Consider the following 9,753-nt stretch of genomic DNA (forward strand, 5'->3'; position numbering starts at 1 on the left):
CCCTTCTGGTGCTGGTTCCTGGGTGGGTGGGCTTATGTACATTCTAGGACCTTGTGGGTCTTGCCAATGAACTCTCCTGTGAGGCTGGGAGTCTTTCCTGGCACCTTTTCAATTGGTGCTTTTAGGCTTTATTCCTGTAGCTGGGGCCCTGGGTGGCACGGTCTGTCTCACTGCCCATTTTTTGCCTAGTTTATCTGCATGCACATGTGTGACCACAGTCAGCCAACCGCCTTGCACACTCTGCTCATTTCCTCCCCATGCCTGGGGTCTGCTAGCCCTGCGCCTCCTGCACTCCTGGGTCTTGCAGCCAACACCTTTTCCTGCCCTCTCCAATGGTCCCTCTCCAATGGTCGCCAACTCCGCCCCTCTTACTGGTGTGGTTGAATGGTTGTTGGACTTCCGTATAGTTCAATTTTCTGTCTGTTCTGGTTGTGTTTTTGTTTCTAAATCTTTGCTGTCCTTAATTTTGGTTGTGCAAGGAGGCACAGTATTTCCACCTATGCCTCCATCTTGGCTGGAAGTCCCTGTTTCAAAATTTGAAGGTATAAAGTAACATAATTTGAAAATATCACTCCCAGATGAAGCAAAATATTCCAAGCAAATGGATATAAAAAAGCTGGGGTAGCAATAGTTCTATCAAACAAAATAGACTTCAGAACAAAGGCAAAGAAAGTCACTACATAATTCTTTAGGGAGCTGTCCAATAAGAAGATATAATCCTTGTAAACACAAATGCACCCAATATTGGAACACTGAAATATATAAGGAAAATCTTGGATGACTTTAAGAAGATCAACAGCAATACAGTCATCATAGAGGATTTAACACCTCATTGTCAATAATAAATAGATCTTCCAAACAAAAAATCAACAAGGATATTGTGGCATTGAATGACACCCTAGATCAAAGCATAATTACATTAATTTATATTTACAGAGCATTTCACCCCAAAGAAGCAGAAAGACACATTCTTTTCAAACACACATGGATCATTTTCAAAGATAGACCACACAGTAGGACACAAAACAAGCCTCAATAAATTCAAGAAAATTGAAATCATATCAAGCATCTTCTTGGATTATAATGCCTTGAAACTAGAAAAAACCTCAAGGGAAAAACTCAAAAATATTCAAATACATGGATACTGAGTAACATGTTATTAAATAATGAATGGGTTAACAATGAGATCAAGAAAGAAATAAAAAAGAGTTGTCTGGAAACAAATGAAAATGAACAAATGACAACCAAAAACCTATGGGACACTTTGAAAACAGTCCTGAGAGGGAAGTTCATAGCAATACAGATCTACCTAAAGCAGATAAAAAAATCTGAAATAAACAACCTAACCTTATACCTAAAAGAACTAGATGGGTCCTGCAGAGACTTCCGCCAAGATGGAGGCATAGGTGGATAAACCGTGCCTTCTCACACAACCAAGTTTAGAGACAACTAAATATTAGCAACGGAAAACACAGCCAGAACAAAGAAAATTGAACTTTTCGGAAGTCTGTTAACAACAAATTCTTCAGCCTGACCAGTAAGGGGCGAAACCAGCAGCTGGTGGAGCAGGGTTGCACAGGAAAACTCGGTCAGACGGACTCAGGCGCGGAATCCAGACGCAGGGTTGGACCTAGTGAGCGACCAAGCGAGCGACCGAGCGAGCAACCGCAGGGAAACAGCAAGGGAGCAGGGCTGCGGGTTGACTGTGGTCGTGCATTGGTGCGTGGATAGACAAGCGAGGGAGTGGGTGATTGGACCGGGACCCAGCGGATCCCTGAGGCAAGCGGCAGGGAGGGCGCCGCCATTTCCCTGCTCTGACCCCACCTCCACATACAGCGTCATAACCCAGCGACTCTGAGTGGCCCGGCCCAGGTGAACCACCTAAACCTCTGTTCCTCATCCAGCGGGCACAAAACAGCAGAGGGTGCCGCCATTTCCCGCTCTGACCACGCCCCCACATACAGCGTCACAACCTAGCGACCTGGTAGTCCAAGGCTCCGCTCCTCACACTTAAAGGGCACAAACAGACCAAAAATGGCTCAAGAAGATCTCAAAGCCCCAGAGCCCATAGATCTAAGTGATGAAGAAATAGCAAAACTCTCAGACGCACAGTTTAAAACACTGGTGATCAGGATCCTCACAGAACTGGTTGATTATAGCCACAGATTAGACAAATATATGAAGGTGAAACTAATTGAAATGAATGGAATTGCACAGGAAACCAATAGCAATGAAAAGGAAACTGGGACTCAAATCAATGGAGTGGACCAGAAGAAAACAAATAATGACCAAACAGAAAAGAGTCAAGAAGCAAGAATTCAAAAAAAAAATGAGGAGAGTCTTAGGAACCTCCAGGACATCTTTAAACGCTCCAACATCCAAATTATAGGGGTACCAGAAGGGGGAAAGGCACAGCCACCAGTGGAAAACTTATTTGAACAAATAATAAAGGAGAATTTCCCCAATCTGGCAAAGGAAATAGACTTCCAGGAAATCCAGGAAGCTCAGAGAGTCCCAAAGAAGTTGGACCCAAGAAGGAACACACCAAGGCACATCATAATTACATTCGCCAAAATTAAAATGAAGGAGAGAATCCTAGAAGCAGCAAGAGATAAGGGGACAGTCACCTACAAAGGAGTCCCCATCAGACTGTCAGCAGATTTCTCAAAAGAGACCTTACAGGCAAGAAGGGGCTGGAAAGAGGTATTCCAAGTCATGAAATCCAAAGACCTACATCCAAGATTGCTCTATCCAGCAAAGCTTTGATTTAGAATGGAAGGGCAGATAAAGCGCTTCTCAGATAAGATCAAATTCAAGGAGTTCATCATCACCAAGCCCTTATTATATGAAATGTTAAAGGGACTTATCTAAGAAAAAGAAGTTAAAGAAACATGAACAGTGAAAGGACAACAAACTCACAGTTATTAACAACCACACCTAAAACAAAAGCAAACTAAAAGGGCAGCTAGATCAGGAGTGGAAACATAGAAATGAAGATCTCAAGGAGTGTTAGCAAGAGGGGAGTGGGAGGAGGAGAAGGGGGGAGAAGGTACAGAAAATAAGTAGCATATACAGTAGATAGAAAATAGAAGGGGGGCAAGAATAGCATGGGAAATATAGAATCTAAAGAACTTGAGACACATGGACATAAACTAAAGGGGGGGGTAATGGTGGGGATGGGGGGTGGGGTGGAGGGGAATGAAGGGGGGGAATAGAATAACTGTAACAGCATAATCAATAAAAAAAATAAAAAGAAAATAGAACTAGATGAAAAACAACAAGCAAAGCCCAGAGTGAGTAGAAGGAAGGAAATAGTCAATATCAGAAGAATTAAGTGACATAGAAACTAAGAAACAATTCAAAAGATCAATAAATCCAGGAGCTGGTTCTTTGAAAACATAAACAAAATTGACACATCAATTTTAACCAGACATATCAAGAAAAAAAAGAGAAAGGAGTCAAATAAATTAAATCAGAAATGAAAGAGAAGTAAAAACTGATACCACAGAAATACAAAGGATTGTAAGAAATTACTATGAACAATTGTATGCCAAGAAATTGGACAACCTGGGTGAAATGGATACATTTTTAGAAACATACAATCTTCCAAAACTAAATGAGGAAGAAGCAGAAAATCTGAATGGACTGATAACAACTAATGTAATTAAATCAATAATCCAAAAACTTCTGGCAGAAAAAAGCCCTAGACCACATGGCTTCATAGGAGAATTCACCAAACATTCAAAAAAGAACTAACTCCTATTCTCTTCAAACTATTCCAAAAATTTCAAGAAGAGGAAAGACTCCCAAACTCTTGTTATGAGGCCAGTATTATCCTAATTCCAAAATCATGTAAAGATGCAACTAAGAAAGAAAATTACAGGCCAGTATTTCTGATGAACACAGATGCTAAAACCCTAAAACATATATTGGCAATCTGGATCCATTAAATTAATACATTAAAAAGATCATACACCATGATCAAGTGGGATTTATCCTGGGGATCCATGGGTGGTACAATATTCACAAATCAATAAACATAATACACCACATAAATTAGATGAAGGACAAAAACCACATGATTGTATTAATAGATGGTGAAAAAGCATTTGATAAAATCCAGCACCCAATTACAATATAAATGCTCAGCAAAGTGGGACTAGAGGGAGCATACCTCAACCTAATAAAGGCTATACATGAAAAACCTAGTGCTAACATCACACTCAGTGGGCAAAAGCTAAAACTTTTTCTTAAGATCAGGAACAAGACAAAGGTGTTTGCTCTCATCAGTCTTACTCAACATAGGACTGGAAGTTCCAGCCACAGCAATCAGACAAGAAGAAATAAAAGGCATCCAAATTGGAAAGGGGGAAGTAAAACTGTCATTATTTGCAGATGACATGATAGTGTACATAGAAAACCCCACTGAGTCCACCAAAACACTACTGACCAAATAGTGAATTTGGCAAAGTAGTGAGATACAAAGTCAATATTTAGAAATCAATGACATTTTTGAACTATTAGAAAAACTAGAAAAGAAATCCCATTTACTATAGCAACACTGAAAAATAAAGTGCGTACAAATAAACTTAACCAAGGAGGTAAAATATCTGTACTAAGTATAGAGCTCTGAGGAAAGAAATTGAGGACGATACAAATAAATGGAAGTAAATACCATGCTCATGAATTGGAAGAATTAAAATCATTAAAATGTGCATAATACCCAAAGCAATCTACAGATTCAAGTCAATTCCATTAAAATACCCCTGACATACTTCACTGATCTAGAAAAATACCCCAAACATTTATATGAAAATAAAAAGATCCCAAGTAGCCTCAGCAATCTTGAAAAGAAGAAAAAAGTTGGAGGCATCAAAATATCTAATATTAAGCTATACTACAAGGCCACTGTAATCAAAACAGTCTGATACTGGCATAAGAACAGTCACTTAGATCAGTGGAACAGAATAGAGAGTCCAGAAATAAACCCATGTCTTCATGTTCAATTAATATTTGACTAAGGGGGCATGAGCATACAATGGAGTAAAGACAATCTCTTCAGTCAATGGTGTTGGGAAAACTAGAATAGTACATGCAAAAAAAAAAAAATGAAACTAGATCACCAACTTACTCCATGCACCAGAATAAACTCAAAATGAATGAAAGACTTAAATATAAGTCATGACACCATAAAAGTCGTAGAGGAGAATATAGGTAGGAAAATATCAGATATTCCACCCTGCAATATTTTCACCAACATGTCCCCTAGAACAAGGGATATAAAGGTAAGAATAAACAGATGGGACTACATCAAGTTAAAAAATTTCTGCACGGCTAAAGAAGCCATCATCAAAATGAAAACTGACTTATGTGAGAACATATTTGACAATGATACATGGGACAAGGGTTTGATCTCCAAAATATATAAAGAACTCATATAACTAACAACAGGAAGACAAAAATTCAATTAAAAGCCCTGGCTGGTTAAATGGATTGATTGAGCACTGGCCTGTGAACCAAAGGGACACTGGCTCAATTCCCAGTCAGGGCACATGCCCAGGTTGTAGGCCAGGTCCCCAGGTGGGGGCGTGCTATAGAGGCAACCACACACTGAAGTTTCTCTCCCTCTCTTTCTACATCCCCTCTCTTCTCTCTAAAAATAAATAAATAAAATCTTTAAAAATTCAATTAAAAAATGGGCAAAGGACTGGGTAAACACTTTCCCAAGGAGGACATACAAATGGCCCACAGACATATTAGAAAAGATGCTCAAGATCACTAGCCATCATAGAGATGCAAATTAAAACTGCAATGAGACACCATTTCATGCCTGCCAAAATGGCCATCATTAATAAACCGAGAAAGAACAAGTTCTGGCAAGGATGAGAAAAGGAAACCCTAGTGCACTGTTGGTGAGAATGCAGACTGGTGCAGCCACTGTGGAAAACAGTATGGAATCTGACCCAGTGATTCCACTGCTGGGAATGCACTCTAAGAATCCCAAAACACCAATTCAAAAGAACTTATGCACCCGTATATTCATAGCAGTGCTATTTAGAATAGCCAAGAATTTGAAACAGCCTAAGTGCTCGTCAGGAGATGAGTGGATCAAAAACCATGGTACATTTACAGAATAGAATACTATGCAGCAGAAAGAATGAAGGAATTCCTGCCTTCTGAGCCAGCATGAATGGAACTGGAATCTAATATGCTAAGTGAAATAAGCCAGTCTGTGAAAGACAAATATCGTATGACCTTATTTATAAGAAGAATCTAATGAACAAAATAAACTAATGAGCAAAATAGAACCATAGGGTTGGAAACATGGAACAGACTTACAGTGGACAGGTGGGGGTGCAAAATTGTAGGGGTAGGCATTAATTGAAGAACATGTATGAATGACCTGTGGACATGTACAATGGTGTGGGGATTGACTGGTAGTGGGGGGTGGGCTGGGCAGAGGAGGGCAAAGTGGGAAAATTGAGACAATTGTAATAGAATAACAATAAAAAATAAAAATAAAAAACGAAAAGGGAACAGCAGACATGTGAATGTTTTTATAGAAAAGAAAATTGGAAAACATGCTAAAGGTGAAAAGTATGTTAATAAAAATATAAAATATGTAAAAATAAAAAGAAGAAAATATACCTTTCACCCATCTGGAGCGTATTTACACTACCTCTGAATCCCTGCACTTATGTGCAACTAAAAGGAACAACAGGAGAAAATGGGGCAAGTGAGGACTAGTGATAGCATTCCCCACAAGCTCCTCCTTTTCTTTAAAAAACATGGTAATAATTCCTGTTGGACATCTTCCCATATCAGTGCCTAAAGAACATACTTGTTATTTTATAGAGCTACATAATATTTTATTACATTAATTAATCACTTATTTAACTAGCTTCACAGGATACTTAGGTTGTTTTAATTTTAAGTACCTATTTTAGTGGGTTGAAACTATTAAATTATTATATTAATAAATATTTAATAGCAAATGCCATGTATCAAGCTTTTTTTTTAACTATTTACTTTTTTTTATTGATTATGCTGTTAGAGTTGTTCTATTCCCCCTTTATTCCCCTCCACCCTACCCCCCATCCCCACCATCACCCCCCTTTAGTTTATGACCATGTGTCTCAAGTCCTTTAGATTCTATATTTCCCATGCTATTCTTGCCCCCCTTCTATTTTCTATCTACTGTCTATGCTACTTATTTTCTGTACCTTCTCCCCCCTTCTCCTCCTCCCACTCCCCTCTTGCTAACCCTCCTTGAGATCTTCATTTCTATGTTTCCACTCCTGATCTAGCTATCCTTTTAGTTTGCTTTTGTTTTAGGTGTGGTTGTTAATAACTGTGAGTTTGTTGTCCTTTCACTGTTCATGTTTCTTTAACTTCTTTTTCTTAGATAAGTCCCTTTAACATTTCATATAATAAGGGCTTGGTGATGATGAACTCCTTGAATTTGATCTTATCTGAGAAGCACCTTATCTGTCCTTCCATTTTAAATGAAAGTTTTGCTGGATAGAGCAATCTTGGTTGTAGGTCTTTAGATTTCATGACTTGGAATACCTCTTTCCAGCCCCTTCTTGCCTGTAAGGTCTCTTTTGAGAAATCTGCTGACAGTCTGATGGGGACTCCTTTGTAGGTGACTGTCCCCTTAGCTCTTGCTGCTTCTAGGATTCTCTCCTTCATTTTAATCTTGGCTAATGTAATTACGATGTGCCTTGGTGTGTTTCTTCTTGGGTCCAACTTCTTTGGTACTCTCTGAGCTTCCTGGATTTCCTGGAAGTCTATTTCCTTTGCCAGATTGGGGAAATTCTCCTTTATTATTTGTTCAAATAAGTTTTCCACTGGTGGCTGTGCCTTTACCCCTTCTGGTACCCCTATAATTCGGATGTTGGAGCGTTTAAAGATGTCCTGGAGGTTCCTAAGACTCTCCTCATTTCTTTGAATTCTTGCTTCTTGACTCTTTTCTGTTTGGCCATTATTTGTTTTCTTCTGGTCCACTCCATTGATTTGAGTCCCAGTTTCCTTTTCATTGCTATTGGTGTCCTGTGCAATTCCACTCATTTCAATGAGTTTCGCCTTCATATATTTGTCTAATTTGTCCGTATAATCAACCAGTTCTGTGAGGATCCTGATCACCAATTTTTTAAACTGTGCGTCTGTGAGTTTTGCTATTTCTTCATCGCTTAGATTTATTTCTGGGGCTCTGAGATCCTCCTGCGCCATTCTTGGTCTGTTCGGGCCCTTTAAGTGTGAGAAGCCGGCGGCTTGGATTCCCAGGTCGCTGGGTTGTGACGCTGTATGTGGGGGCATGGCCAGAGAGGGGAAATGGCGACCCCCTCTGCCGCTTCTCACAGCTGGGTGCGGAGGAGCAGTGCCGTAGGTGGTTCACCTGGGCCGGGCCACTCAGAGTCGCTGGGTTATGACACTGTATGTGGAGGTGGGGTCAGAGCAGGGAAATGGCGGTGCCCTCCACTGCCGCTTGCCGTGGGGACCTGCCGGCCTGGTCCAACCGCCCACTTCCTCGCCTGTCCACCCTCGCACAAATGCGCGACCTCAGTCAACACGCAGCCCCGGCCCGGCTGTCTCCCCCGAGGTCGCTCGCCTGGTTGCTCGCTGGGTCGCTCACTAGGTCTGACCCTGCGTCTGGATTCCGCGGGCCTGAGTGTGTCTGGCCGAGTCCTCCTGTGCAACCCTGCTCCGCCAGCCGCTGGTTTCGCCCCTTACCGGTCAGGCTGAAGAATTTGTTGTTAACGGACTTCCGAAAAGTTCAATTTTCCATGTTCTGGCTATGTTTTCTGTTGCTAATATTTAGTTGTCTCTAATCTTGGTTGTGTGAGAAGGCACGGCACATCCACCTATGCCTCCATCTTGGCGGAAGTCTATCAAGCTTTATATTAGGCCTTGATTATACAACTTTCAGCAAGGCAAAGTTCTTGCCTTTATGAAAGTTACATTCTAGTTTTACAGCAGCTTTATTCTACATGCATTACTTGAGGGCACAAGTCAATGAGTTTCAAGACATCACTTTCAAATATTTTGCTCTTACATATAATTTGGCAATGAATATTGGTCTACTGGGGCCAGCTACACAATTTGATGGACTCAGGACAAAATGAAATGATGGAGGCCTTTGTGCAAAATGTAGAAAAACAGCCTTTTCATTTCTTCTGCAACTTCACTCTCTAAATGTCATGGTGACTTGTTTATTTTATTTTTTTGTTTTTCCTATTTAATGTTGCACTTCTTCAGGCAGAACCATAGTTGGGTGCTAATGCATTCCTCCACCGGGCATACAGGTATGCGTGCCTGACTGTTCCTGCCCCTGTGCCCAAGTTCCTGCTGAGAGGGGGCAGCACAGAGGGTGGCAATAATTCCTTGGGATACAGTAGTCTGGGGGGAGAACAACTGAAAATTAGTCTTGGGGAGGCTGAGAGGTATGAAAAGCAAGACCAAGCTTGAGCCTAGGCTCCAAGCCTCTAGCACATGTTCTATTGTCACTTTGGACTTCACTTACAAAGCACAAATTGAAAAATGAAATTATTAAGAGTTTCAATACTGTGACAAAGATCATTAAAAACCCAAACACAGTGTCCCCTTCTAAGCATGGGACCCTATGTGATTGCCCTGGTTGTATGTCCATGAAGTTCACTCTGCCTTCTACATGGGGGGAATTGTTGGCACAAAGAGCATGTGCATTTGTAATTTTAATAAATATTGATAAACTGCCCTATACAAAATTGTATA

Source organism: Artibeus jamaicensis, unplaced genomic scaffold, assembly GCF_021234435.1.
Source record: "Artibeus jamaicensis isolate MK-2021 breed Jamaican fruit bat unplaced genomic scaffold, CSHL_Jam_final contig_469, whole genome shotgun sequence".
NCBI lineage: Eukaryota > Metazoa > Chordata > Mammalia > Chiroptera > Phyllostomidae > Artibeus > Artibeus jamaicensis.